Consider the following 15,179-nt stretch of genomic DNA (forward strand, 5'->3'; position numbering starts at 1 on the left):
ATGCAGCTGTGTGAAGCAGACACAGGAAGAGCCCATATGAAAAGAGGATTGGCATGATATGTTTACAAGCTAAGGAACAACAAAGGTTGCCAGTAAAACACCAGAATCTAGCAAAAGACCAGGAAGGATTCCCATGAAGATTTCAGAGGGAGCTTGGCCCTGCCAACACCTTGATTTTGGACTTCTAATCTCCAAAATGTGACCATGAATTTTTGTTTTATGTCATACAGTTTGTAGTACTTTGTGATAGCATCACTAAAAAACTAATACAGTGGGCACAGGACTTGAGTTGGTATGAGGCCAAAGATAAACAAATGGCCATCAAAGATGCTCAATATCACTAGTTATTAGGAAAATGCTCATCAAAAATCACCAGATACCACTTCATCCCCCCAAAATGGATATAATTTAATAAAGAAAACAATAGGTATTGACCAGAATGCAGGGAAAAGGGGAGCCCTTATTGCTGGTTGGAATATCAAGTTAATAAACTACTTTGGAAACAGTTTGTTTCTCAATAAATTAAACATGTAATTTACCATATGACCCAGCAATTCCACTCCTAGGTGTATACCCCAAAGAACTGAAGGCAGGTGGTCAAACAAAGAGAATATACTTGAATTTACATAGCAGTACTATGTATAATCGCCAACATGTGAAACAACCCAAATGACCATCAGCTGATGAATGGAATCAACAAGGAATAAATTGCTGATAGATGCTACAACATGTCTGAACCTGGAAAATGTGCTAAGTGAAAGGAGGTAGACAAAAAAAAAACCAATATTGTATGATTTCATTTATATAAAACACCTAGAATAGGACAATCCATACAGATCGAAAGCAGATTAGGGGTTGTCAGAGGCTGAGGGCAGGAGGAGGAGAAATGACTACTTAATAGGTTCAGGGTTTTCTTTGGGGTGACAAAAATATTCTGGAACTAGATAGTATTAATTGTTGCACAATATTGTGAATATTCTTAATGCTGCTGAATTACTGTTGAGTAAAGTGGTTTAAATGATACATTTTATATGTATTTTACCATCACCAAGAAATTATGTATATAGCTATTTAAAAATATTTGGCTCCCTATAACCAATGATATTCAAGAAAACATGGTCCTCTCATCTGGACCTCTAGAGTCTAAATTGGGTACATAATGATGAATAGATTTTCAGATATGTACATAAAGATGTATACGTAAATATATTTAATGGTGAAAAGGCAACATTTGCTGGAAGCCGGTCCATCCTTGCTGCTTGACACAGTCGCTGCAGGAAAGAAACATCTGCACAGCATATGTTTCAAGGGACCTGGCGTATATAGCATACTGTTCTTAATATGTTTGCTCCCCTTAGCGCTGTGTGTTTTAACCAAGGTCACCTCTCCGAGAAAGGTTGTTTCCCCAGGTAGGGATTTTTCCCTGAAGTCAGGGAGGGGATGAAACTCCTTAACTAAGTGCCAGGCGGGTAGTTAATCACTTTAACTACGAACAATCATGCTTAAGCTAGGGAACCCCTGGACCTGCTGGGTTTGGACCCCGGCAAACATTTAATTCTTTTAGAGAAGGGGGGCGTGACTCCTGAATGTGCCTTTTTATGGTTGTACTAGAGGCCCGATGCATGAAATTTGTGCAAAAGTAGGCCTTCCCTCCCCCAGCTGCCAGCACTGGCTTCCCTCTGGCACCTGGGACCTGGGCTGGCTTCCTGCTGGCCCCAGCTTTGTCCAGAAGGACGTCCAGAATGACATCCGATCTAATTAGCATATTACCCTTTTATTGCTATAGATTATACCTTTGTGTAGGAGTAAAGAAAATGATTTGTGTGGAAAGCAAGATAAAATGGACAGAAAACAAAATAAGCCAATGCAGAAAAAGGGAGCCAAATTAAAATGATAGGAGATGAGGTTAATTAATGGTCTTTCACTTCTTAAATTTTAGAGTATGGTTTTTAGACATAGAAAAGATGTGCTTATCCAATTCTCTTTCCAAAGCGCAGTGGTTTCTGAGTGGTGAAGCGCTTTCAGCTTATCACCATGCAGAGGGCAGTAGCCTTGAAGAACATCTTAACTGGTGATGGCTTTAATGTCAGCAGCTTTTTTGCTGATAGTGAAGCAAGATTAACTCTCATTTTAAAGCTTCCCCCCCCCCTCCTTTTAAAAAATTTATGGTGCCAAATTTTTACCTCTGATCGTGTAGCTACACTTTCTTTCTATGACCCCTCAGGGAAGAAGGCATTTCGATCTTTAGCATATTTTTAGTTTCCATTATGAAAGAACGGATATCCTAAAAATGTGAGCACATGGCCTCCCATTCCTTTGGGAGAGACAAAAATATTCTGGAACTATATAGGTAGTATTGATTGTTGCACAATATTGTGAATGTACTTAATGCTGCTTGAAACCTAGGCAACACTATTTTTGAAGTATCTTTGCAATACTTGATTCATCAATATGCTCTTTTCAAAGTTCAATCCGATTGCATCTCAAAATGCATGATTTAGATTTCCTATTTGCCCATGCATAGTTATTTATATTTGTTTCAACCTAATTAACTTTTTTTTAACTTTCTCTGTATGACCATTATTTATGTTTAAGAAGTATTAAAATGTAGTATCACTACACTAGGCAATCAAATCAATTTTTACCATTGAGAGATTTTTAGTACTATTTTTGTCTCATCTCTCTTGTCTATAATTTGTCAGTGAGCTATATTATCATTTAAATATTTATAATTTATTTTTCATTCTACCATTGCAAAACAAATGTTACAGCCTTCTTTAGATATTATAATCAGAGTGGTATCTTATATAATAAAAGCTTAATATGCTAAGTGTCCAGTCATCTATTCAACCAATCAAAGTGTAATATGCTAATGATATGCTAAGACCACTCAATCACTCACTATGACATGCACTGACCACCAAGTGGCAGATGCTCCAACCGGTAGGTTAGCTTGCTGCTGGGGTCTGGCCAATCAGGGCTGAGCGAGATAGGCGAGGTCCCTGAAGCCCTTCCTCAGTCCCTCCCCAGCTGGCCAATCTCCTGCGTCCCTCCCCAGCCTCAATTATGCACCAGTGGGGTCCCTAGGCCTGGCCTGCACCCGCTCACAATCGGACCTCTTGGGGGATATCAGAGAGCCTGTTTTGGCCCAATCCTGCAGGCCAGGCCAAGGAACCCACTGGTGCACGAATTTGTGCACCGGGCCTCCGGTTTCTGCATAAATCTCTATATGATTAAACCTTCTACTACTATGTGAAAAGGAAAGAGTACCATGGAAAAAATTGAGGCTGAAATTTAGTTATTAGTTTTAGTTATTCTTTTACATTCATTATACAATTTAGCTCCTGGGTGTCACTACATCTGCCTTTACAATAATGTGGTGCCACTGTGTGTACCACCAGTCAGTCATGAAATCCATAAAATATATTTTCCACGTTTGTTTAAAGTCTCACAAAGTTTTTCTAGTTCAAGTCTTAGAAGGAAGAAGGCACCAAAGCAGAGGCTTTTTCTGGCCGTCTTGCTTAAAATCTCCAACCTCTAGCCCTAACAGCGTAATAACTAGGAGAAAGTGTACCAACAACCCCAGAAAATGCAAACTATCATAATTACCTTCACCTGCTTTTTGTGGGGTAAGAGTTGTTACCCAGTTGTTCCAAAGATGAAGAAAAAAGGCACAAGTTGTCTGTGACTCTCCTGTAGTCCACAGATCCTTGACCTCAGCCCTCATTACCCACGAAGGGGGATTTCATTTTATCATATGTTGCTGCCAGTGCACAAACGTTAAGGGGTAGAAGATACACATCTCAACATACGTTACTTAAATATACATTAAAAATATAATTCAGTTTTGCGTTCTGCTAGTCGTTAATGGGGACAGAGGAAAAACAATCCCAGAGTTCATTTCCTTTTTACATGGCACCTCTATTTTAAGTGTTGATGTGTAAGTTATCTCATTTCATCCTTACAGTTTTGTGTAGTGGATATGGCAAGTGTAACTATATATTTTGTAGATGTCTAAGGCACAGAGAGGAAAAGAGAAAAGCTCAAAGATTAATGCACTGTGATGCCGTTAGCTGTTACGGATTCATCCTTTTTTCTCTTTGAAATACCCTTTTAAAATATCACATACACAGAAACACACACAAAAAGTATAAATGCATAGTTCTTAAAAATTAAGGCTATACCCTAGCTGGTTTTTCTCAGGTGTAAGAGCGGCGGCCTGCAGATTGAAGGGTCCCAGGTTTGATTCCTGGTTGGGGCACATGCTTGGGTTGCAGGCTCGATCCCCATTGAGGGCCTTGCAGTAGGCAGCCGATCAATGATTCTCTATTATCATTGTTTCTATCTCTCCCTCCCTCCGCTAAAACTTTTTGATAAATAAAAATATACTTTAAAGAAATTAAGGCTATCAATAACCAGTTTTGTCAGTCACTTGAAGGAATTAGCATAACTTCAGTACAGATGGACCGGATTAGGAAAGAACCAATAATCCACCTCTAGATTTTTGAAACAAAGAGCATTAGAGAACATCTTCCTTTCCCTCCCATGGCCCCTACCAATGCCAACGGGCTCTCCCACCAGAGATGCGGAGCCCAGACTGCCAGCTGGAGAAACCAACTAACACCGCTCTGGCTCCCACCTATGGAATTAGGAGTTGCTTCTCCCACCTGATCTCCCCAAGGACCTGATGATTACATTTACTCTGGAAACTACAATTAGCATGAAGGCAATAACCTAAAGTGATAAAGTGTTATGAGTAGCAGAAACCACTTCCCCAACAATGGTGTCTTTTTAGGGTCCTGGGGATAATGTGCTTTGGGCTCTAATATTAGATGTTATTGACTAATCAGCATCCACTATGCCATGGGACTAAATTCAAGCCCGACTCAAAGAAGAAAATTATTGACCAGGATTTTATACATGCAATCATCTTTCCTCTTTCTTTCTGTTGCACACGTTTGTCACCAGGCAGAGCACAGTATAAAAGGTTCCTTATGCCATTCTTCTAAAAATCATCATTTACCTAGATTTTACACCAAATAAGGAAAGTGTAAATTTCCAAATATACTTTTGCCAAAATGTACCCTTCCTTATAGAACAGGGACTATAAACTGCTCACCAGTAGTCTCACTTGATTATCTGGGAATGAAGGTTACAGGAAGAAACTTTATGCAAATCATCCTGCCTTGAGTTGTTAGACATAGAACAAGGAGTACAGAATGAGGTCATTTAAAATTTTTCTGTCTTTCTGAGTTTACATTAATTCTAGTTGAACAAACTTCTATTTGAAAGTTATTAAACCTCCAACATTCTTTAATTCACTATAATGTCATCTCTACTAGGTGTACCAGTTAATAATGGCAGATTTTGTAATCAAAGAAAACATGATAATTTCAAGAGAAACATCAAAAGTGCTTTAATAAAATACTTCAGTATCAGGGCTGGAGCTGAAATATTGTTTCACTTATTTTCAAACACATCCTGGAAAAGTTCTAGGAGTAGTTCACCCTTAGCATTATCTTGTTCTACAATACTTCTCACAAAAGAGAAATGGTATACAGCTTTAGATCATGCAGAAATGCTGTGATGCATGGGATCACAGGAAACCCAATGTAAGAAACCAGGACCTTGAATAGAGGCTATGGATGGAGAAAAATTGGGTAGCAATCCTAGCAAACCCTGACATTAGAACATGCACTGTCCATAAAGAACCCTGATTTATATTATTTAGTGAATAGTAATTTAATAAAGAGAAGAAATATCACAGAGCCTATGAATAGCTTCTGTTATACACACACACAAAAAAAAATTATACCAAATTTGTAAAGAAAAACCAGCCATTGTATATGTATCACGTAAAACAGTAAAAAGACATTGGAACATTGGGAATAGTAGTTTACATAAGGTGTTATTAATTGATCTTTAGATGCCAAACACAATGCCAAAAATAACTATCATCTATTTTTAAGATATTCAGAGGAGAGTCACTATATGCTTAAGAGTTGTAACAAAAGCCACACATCAAAAAGTATGTTATAACATTTAAACAAAATGTTTCATTCTCTAAGCCAATTTCTTTTATCCTTGCTTTCATTGGCAAGAAAGAAAGCATTATTTACTTCTAATTATTAAATCCCCTACAGTCTTTCCTTATCCACGTAATATGTATAATCTTAATTTCCCTTAATAAAGTTTGCTTTCCAGATTTAAAAAATAATTTGTTGAATGCTCTGACTTCTTTTATCTCCTATCCCTATACACACCTGACATGAATCCAAGTATTTAGGGAGCACCACCTTTGCTTTGAAATTCTCTATATGTCCAAGCGTTTGTCTCAGGTGTTGCGTGGGGAACTTTCTGGAAAAGTTGAATGAAATACAAGAAGTACCTTTAGCTTCCATATGTTTCCATCAGTCCCAGACTTCTGCCACTCTTTTTCCTACACCGATGAGCATCAGTGACTCCGGACCTGGAATCTCAGCCTCCCCTAGAGAGATTGTGAAACAGAGAGATCGGGGGTTTAAAGAATGGAAGTAGTGATGCTCATTCTTGGACAGGGAATCCGTTATGTCAGTGACATGCTGGTGGGCATTCTGGAAGTTAGAGTGGGAATCAAGTCCTTAGGGAGCCCTTGAGAGTGTTCTCTGACACTAGCAAGACTTGACAGACTTAAGGAATGTGTCCAAAGGTTTACACAAATGTCCCCCATGTCAATCGAAAAGTCATTGATTTATTAATTGAATTGTAATTCTATGTAGTTAAGTCCTCACTTAACGTCATCCATAGCTTCTTGGAAACTGCTACATTAAGCAAAAGCAATAGATAAGAACATTGATTTTACCATCAACTAATAGATATAAGCAGGAGTTAAGTTCCTATGACATATTTCTGGTCCCAGAAACATCAGTAAACTTCTAGTAAAGACCCCAAATGCTTCTAATATTAAACATTGAAATTAATGTGAGCAATAAAGACATTTAGGGAAGATTAGTAAAAACAAGAATTATTTTTAACCCCCTATTCCAGTCCTAAGCTGTGGCAGCTCAGGGTGCACTACCAGACCCCAGGATCCCATCCCAGGGCGCACTCACACCCACACCCACGCGACTGGGACAGTGAAGAGACACCAGCTCACTTCATGGGCATGTCTTTGGGATGTGGGAACTGGAGACCCAGAGAAAACCCACACGGACACGGGGAGAGCATGCAACCACCACCCCCACCCCCGCCCAAGACAGTGGCCATGGCCGCGAATCAATCTGTTTTTTCTCTCATCTGTGTTCTAACAAAATGAAATGACATAATTTAAAGTGCTGCTCTACTGTCCGATAGGCTCACTAGTTAAGACTAAAAATAGGAAAATTAAAGCTACTCTGTGTTTTCAATAAATTTAGACCAAAACAACAACAACAACAACAAAAATCATTAGGCCCAGAGCTGTGTAAAAGAAGATGAAAGGGGACATAGGATTGAAAAGAGATAGTACTCGTGAGACAATTCAGAGAAAAGAAAAAAAAATAGCAGTCGAGGTGGAAAGCTGTGAGTATTACGATGGTGGACTAAAGACGTGTGTTTTCCACACCTCTCAAGAAATTACTGAAACTTCATTACATACAACAATAAATAAGTCTGACACAGGCTTCATAACCACAAATTATGTCATCAACAGCAGAGAATTTTTAAAAAATTTATTTCAACAGAAAGTCACTGGGATCTTATTAGCAGACTAACAAGAGCAGAGAGTTGGAAGGAGGCAGAGGTTACTCTGTTGATTACTTCAAGTTGACCAATCAAGAAAGAGGAAATTTTAAAAACTCATTTAGAAACAAGATGGCAATCAAAAACTAAGCCACCCAGCAATGAGTGACGTTATTTGCCTATGGGAATAACACTTGGGACACAGGGTGGAGGTTTACAAGGAAAAGAGGATAGGAAACAACATTTTTTATAGCATTATATATTGTTTCATATTGTGTTTTTTTTGCCAAATTCTAGAAATCTAGAGTAACAACTGAAATATTATACACGAATATATTTTTCAAAGTCTGGGATGGTGTACGCCCACTAGTTGTTAATGTTTAGTGGAATCTATTTCTCTATTGGCTGAGATTTTTGCCAGGAAAGGAATTTTTATTTATTTACCTAGCTATCTATCTTCCTCTCTGCAAAAGTATTACATTTTCACATAAAGTTGAGTCAAAGTAGAGGAACTGAGAGCGGGGAGTCAAGTTTCCTCTGCTTATTGCTCCACTTCACTCAGTGGCCTTTGTTGATCATGTGGTGGGTATCCTACCGGGTTTTCTACGATGCAAATCCATATTACTTTTATAATGCCTATCAAAATATATATCTCATTGAAAAAGAGAAAACCTCATAATGACAAAAAGATATAGAATGTGCTCATGTAACTGTTAGGTTAAAAATATTAAATGAAAAATTATATATGTGTTATTATTATAGCCAAGAACACAGAAAACAAACCTCTATGCAAAGAAAGTTGATAAGGAAATATTCCAAAATTCTCAGTGTATTTTACTGGACAATATCTTTAAAGTAATAAAAACAAGAAATACCATTCACCACCATTACTTTAGTTCTAGACTAGAACTTTAAGAACTTTAATCATATGTCTGACATAACTAGACATAGGTGATCTTGGAAAGAGTCACATTGCTTCTCATTTAAATCCTGAATTAGAAAATATTTGTATCTCCTTCATACCATGTCTGAAATATTCCTTCATGCATATATTTTTTAGGCAGGTTTTAAGCAAGATCCCAGTAGGCTCTATACATGTGAACTACCTTTGGAAATAAAACTTACTCAGAACTTATGACACTACCACAATGAAGTAGTAAGTTACCTAATGTCACCCACCCCAAAATGTTTACAAGTTAAAAAATATGTATCTTAAAGGGATAACATAATCCTGTAGGGATCTTTAAGATCAAAGGTAAAAGAAGGTAAAACTTTAAAAAAGAATATAGAGGAAGCACTCAAAAGAAAATAAAATTGGTGATTCATGTTTCATCCCAAGTATTTACAAAAGCAATGGTCCTTCCTTTTTGTTACCCAGAATTAATCAGGGAGGTTGAATAGAGGGAATAAAATGCATGATGCATTTCTAATATACAAAGACATGCACACAAATACACACACAACGTACTGAAAACTAGTTGGAGGTGAGACTAGGGTAGAACAAAATGATATAGGATAAGAAGAAGGTGGTAGGGGAATCATGAAACTTAATGGCTTTTAGTCAATATTGTTATTTGCTATATTCTTATTTTTGTCTTCTTTTTATTCCTTCACCCTACCATACTGCACTTCAAGAATTGAGAACACTTTGTCATTCTCCAGGTGTTTCTGACATATAATTATAAATTTATTTCATTTTTCTATCACTTTATAAATTTTTTGTGGCCATAATTAGGCTATCAATTTTTCAGAAACATATATTACCCTAGAAATTCAATAGTGTTTTAGTACAAAGAGTATTAAATTCTGAGATTGTTTTTCAAGCTGGTTTCAAAAGCAAGTAAACAAGTTACCAGCATCATATACATTCGTTATAGAATAATAAAAATAATGCACTGGCTAATAATGGATTTAAACCAATCATCAACAATATTATTTAAGAATTATGAAAGGCAATGAACAAGGCGGATGGCGATTGGGTCTAAGTGCAATCCTGCCAGAAGATCATATAGTTATTATTGAAGCATTTGGGTCAAATTCTTGTAAGAGCTGTCAAGAAAATGCATTACTTGAAAGGATTTTATATTACCGATAAAAACCTTTCTTAGAATAATAAGACCAATACTAGTCACTGCTGTGTATTCTCACTAAAACCACTCACTTCTTTCTCTTGTGAGAGGTATTTCTAAAAGATTAGCATTTGATGCTTTCTTCTCCTAAGAGCTGTTTTCTGTTTGGATCTTAATACACAGCAAAAGTCAATCTGACCAGCTGATGTCTGTTGCTAGACCACTTGTTCTCCTTTATCCTACATTGAGGGTGTCTTTGAAAATGGAATCTACTTCCCAAGGTTAATAGTAACAGCACAGATCATATAAATCCTTCTCATTCTTCAAAGAATGAGTGCTCGCAAAAATGAATGCCCGCTCGGTTGAACTTTACTCATAAGCCCCAGCATTTAAGGAGAGTAACCATTTATTATTTGGAGAGATGAAGTTATTTAGTCACAACAGGTAAGTTATTATTTCTCAGATGTTCCTTTTATTTAAAAAAAAAAAAAAGGATTCAGGACGGGTATGTAGTTCTCAGGAGAATACTTACAACCTCCCCTGTACTGTCAGCCTGACCCCCTCTCCATCTATATCTCTCGCCTTCAATGGGGAGACCAGGGCTTCAACAAACCACGCCTGTATGGACCTTTGAAAACCAGCCAAGAATAATTGGGAGAAAGTTCTCATTTGAAAGAATTTGGTCTAAAACTAACAAACCTAAACCTAAGTAAACTAGACTAAACTGAATCATGGTAACTTTACATTAGAAAACGGGTATTTGTTTCTTCTTTGGGGGAGGCAGGTGCTTATCTCACAATTAAAATTTAAAGAAAATGAGGCTTTATCCAGGCTCCCTGTCTGGTGGAAACGTTGGTAAATCGTCCAACTGGATGAAGGCTTTGTTTGTCTCAAATGCCCACTATTTAATCAGCCTCTTATTTCAGAGTGCGCCAGGATACAGGAGGCACGCAGGAAACAGGCCCTAGTGGCAGAGAGGAGGTCCCTGAGAGAGACCAGCATCCTCCTCATCTCAGAGCAAATAGGGAAGCTGGAGGCCACGCTCCTACCCACCGGAGCGAGGCCCTTGAACGAGCTTATGGTGTTTCTGTAATTCTCAGCCATTTTGAGACACAGGATGCGTCTCCTTGGCAGGTGTTAGATTATTAGGAAAATGAAGCAGATGGAGTTGGCAAACCATTCCGCCTCTTTCCCCGAGCTGCCAGGAATTCCTACCCTCGGGCTCAGCTTCCCATATGCTTGTGTAATGAAGCTCCTGCCATTTCACGGAAACAGAACTGGCATCGCCACTCAAGCAGGCCCAGAACTCTGCACAGAGAGCATCACCCACGTTTGCCCGGAGTGTAAGGAGAAAGCCTCCTTGCATTCTCTGCGGCACTCAGACCTGCCAGGAGGGAGGCCACTGAGGCACCTCATGTCACGGGCTCAGGGGGAGGGAGTGCGTGCCTCTCCGTGGAGTTTGTGGGTGTTCAGCTCACTGTCAAATGGATCTGATACCCTCTGTCGCCACATGAGCAAGGACAGCCACGCCTCAAGTATCCGCACAAAGAACTAACAGAAAACACCATTTCCAAAAGCAGTGCATCTTGTTGTCTAAACCCAGGCCACACTGTCAACATGATGTTTGCCTTTTAATCGCAGGCTCTTTTGATTTATCGTGCAGTCTTAAGAGACAGCTCACAAGTGTATTGACAGAGGAGCTCATACAGATGCCTAATTAAGGCTATTAACATAATGAGGCCATGCAGTTTGAGGAATTAAAACCATTCTCAAAGTTTAAATCATCCTAACAAAACCCAAAATGAAGATCACCTGTGTATGTATCAATTATATATTGTGCAGGCAGATATACAATTAAAACACAATCAATTCCAAATCTATTACAATGAGGAAAAACGTATTTATTCAGCAAAGATGCATTGAACTTTTACCACGAGTCTAGCAGTATGACTTACATGGGGGCTACAACAGAGAACAAGACAAAACCAGTCCCTGCTCTTAATGAGCTTGCATAGGACGAGAGAGAAAAGCAGATGGCGATGAGAAAGAAAGCTGTGGGCCACGGTGAGTACATGGGAAGGACACCCAACCTCCAGAGAGACAGAGCTACCAGTTAGGGAACCACCTGTGATACCTGAAGACTGAAGGCATCTCCCAGGCAAACGCACAAAGGAGAGAACTTCTGGCAGAAACCCAAGCCTGAGGACAATCAAGGTCTATTTGAAGACAAAGTAGTTCAATGGGGCTAAGATGTCATGTGTGAGAAGAGGAGGGGACAGAGTTGTGACAGGACATTCTATGGGTTCATCTCAGGAAAGAGCTGGAGAGCCTTCTGAGGACTTGGCCCCGAGTCCATTAAAGCCCCTGGAGGGAGGGCAGCAGGGGAGTGGTTCACGTGCATGTACATTTACAGAAACAGCACTGTGACCACCATGCGGAGAATGGGTTGAATTGGGCACGTGTAGAGGAAGTAGCAATGCTCAAGGCACACAAATGGTGATGGGGAATGGAACCAAGGGTGGAAAGAATAGAGATTTTATTTTAGAGAAAAAAATCCACCTTTTCTCAATGAAATATTTTATTAAGAATTACCTTCACCATATGGCTTTCTCCTTAAGTTTTTGTATTGACTTTTTTTTTTATCTGGCCTAAAGCATTAATCCAAGTACAACAGGATGGATTAGCATTTGCATACTGCTTTGGCCTGCAAGCTCAAGTAGAGGGCAAGTCTCATTTACAACTCTCTGGCCGGTGAGCTGAAAGTGAGCTGACAGTCTTCCAGGGACACATTGGCATCACTCATCACTTTAGCTAAAGTCTAGGACAAAGTCTACCTTTTCTCACTGGAGGATTCTCAATGTATAGACAACTGCCTGTAGTTTGCAAGTAAATAATGTATTTGTTATTCCTCCAGGAAGCTCCTTGATTAACCCACAACAGCCTCATTTCAGAGAGAGCTGAGGTCCTGTGAGAGCTGGCATGTCTACCTCTAGGACACCGGTCCCCACGTCTTCAGGAGGGAGGTGAGAAACACTCATCTTCACACAGACGCACAGAGTAGGGAGGACATGGTGCCTCTGGAAGGAGAGTGTGGTTTGCATTGCTCAGATGTCCCAAGTGTTGATGCAAAGGGTGCCGGGTCTCCACCATGGCCTCCCAGCTGGCTGGTGAAAGCTGTATTCAGTTCAGTTTGAAGAATGTGATCAGTCCCTGTGTTGGAGGATTGCTTGAAGTCAGTGGGCCCAGCCCACTGTTCTCTAGATTCATAACACCAGACCAATGGCTATTTGTCTACCCGACAGAATGCCCCAGAATCGGAGGAACAGACTGTCACAGCAACAATGCAACCCTCAAATGGGTCAACAGTACTGAAGCACCACCAATACAGTGGGGCCTTGACTTACCAGTGTCCCGACTAACGAGTTTTTTGAGATACCAGCTGTCTCTTGGCCGATTTTTTGCACTGAGTTGATAGAGTAATTTGAGTTAATGAGCTCCTTAACGAGCTCGGTCTCGGAACGAATTAAACTCATAAGTCAAGACCCCACTGTAGTCCTGAGAGGGGATCAAAAGTTCAAGGCCATCAGTCTGCCAGGAGTGGATTGGACCAACACTCCAAACAGTGTGACTTCCCTCACCTTGACACAAACTATTTGCCTTTTAGAGGAGTCATAATCACGCTGTATTCCTTGCCTCTGCAGTCCTCTGCCCCGTCCCCTGTCCATATTGGTAGATGTGTTACCATGCCCGGCACCATGAGGGATCCAGGAACAGCGGTAACAATCTGGTGCTTCACTGCAGTTTGGTCTCAGAGAGCAGGCTCTACGTGTATCTGCATGAGTGACCCAGACAATTTTGTTAGCAGCCATGAATTATTTCCCCACTAGCTAGTTTTCCGAGTGGCATACCAAAAACAGTGATGCTATTGGGGACAGCCTAAGAGTCAGTAAAAATATAACAAAGTTCTCCCCCAGTTCTTGTGGCCAGAACTATAAGAATGGCCTTGAGTTATGGCCACTGACTGGGGGGGACCACACGATTTTCTGAAAGCTGCAGCTGAGCTAAAACAGCCCCAGCAGCGCAGTGATGCCAGTGGGTCTCAGCTCAGCCAAAGCATCGGTGAACCAGGCCGAGACGTTGAGGGGGCAAGACACACAACGGCAATCAATTTGGAGGACGGATTCAGCTCCTCTGACGATGTCAGCCACAGCTCAGCTGAGACTATGGCAGGAACAACTGAATTCAATTGGCAATAACCTGCTGCAAACCTCCAGCTCCTGTTAGCTTTTTCTGCTGACCCCGCAAGGCTGTTGTGTTGAGCTATTGCATCTCTCACCACCTTAATCAAGCCAACAACTTTCCTTTCTCTTTCTGAGATGCTGTACTATTTCTGTTAGACCAGCCAGGGATGCGTGGTGGGGGTGGGGAGCAATCTTCAGGTCCCACTGTTCTCAATATGTGGCCCTTCCCAAGCAAGAGAATTGCCTCTGCACCATGTGACAGGGAAGGACAATAGTCACACATCACTTTCCACTAAACACTCAGATGGAGAATCATCCAACAGGACACAGACTAGGCACACAGGTCACATTAGCTCCCCTCCCCGCTGTGAACTCTTTCCAAAGCCAATGAGCTGAATCCAGGCACCTTTTCTTTCAGGGTTTTGTGCAGGTTATCGCCTGTGGCCCCCTATATCCAAAAAGCCATAAAACTTTTAATTCCTCCCCTTTCTAAGTCCCCGAGCACACTAGTACTCATTGTCTTTGATTCCCCTTTGGGGACAGGAAAACCTGTCCCCAAAATTCTAGCTCTCACCATTTTTTCTACTTAAAGTAGCTGAGGAAGAAGAGTGGAGGATGGGGGGCGGGGTGGAAGGAGAGAAAGGCAGAGACCCAGAGAGAGACACAGACAAGAGAGACAGACAGAGACACAGAAAGAGAAAGTGAGAGACACACACAGAGTGAGACACAGAGACAGAGAGATATGGAGAGACACAGAGAAACAGGAAGAGAAAGAGAGACACAGAGACAGAAATTCAGAGACACAGAAAGAGACACAGAGAGACAGAGATGTGAAGAGAAACACAAAGAAAGAGACACATAGGAAGAGAGACAGAAAGACGCAGAGAGAGAGACAGGGAGGAACTCTATGCCATTAAACAAGTCTTCACTCACCTTCCCGTTGGAGCAGCGTGGCAGCAGTTCTGCTTCAGGAAAATGAATTTTGAATGTTTTCACCCACCCAGCACTCTGTATTGGTGATAAGACCCTCTTCCTTGTCTGCGGGGCCCCTTGACTCAACGGCACAGTCACACTGCTTTCCTGCGGGGACCCCTAGGTTTGCACCCTCCCACCGACTCACACTCCGACTGACTCAGGTTTGGCTCCAACAGCAGTAACTCTTTAAAGGAAT

This window comes from Myotis davidii, unplaced genomic scaffold, assembly GCF_000327345.1.
Source record: "Myotis davidii unplaced genomic scaffold, ASM32734v1 scaffold71, whole genome shotgun sequence".
NCBI lineage: Eukaryota > Metazoa > Chordata > Mammalia > Chiroptera > Vespertilionidae > Myotis > Myotis davidii.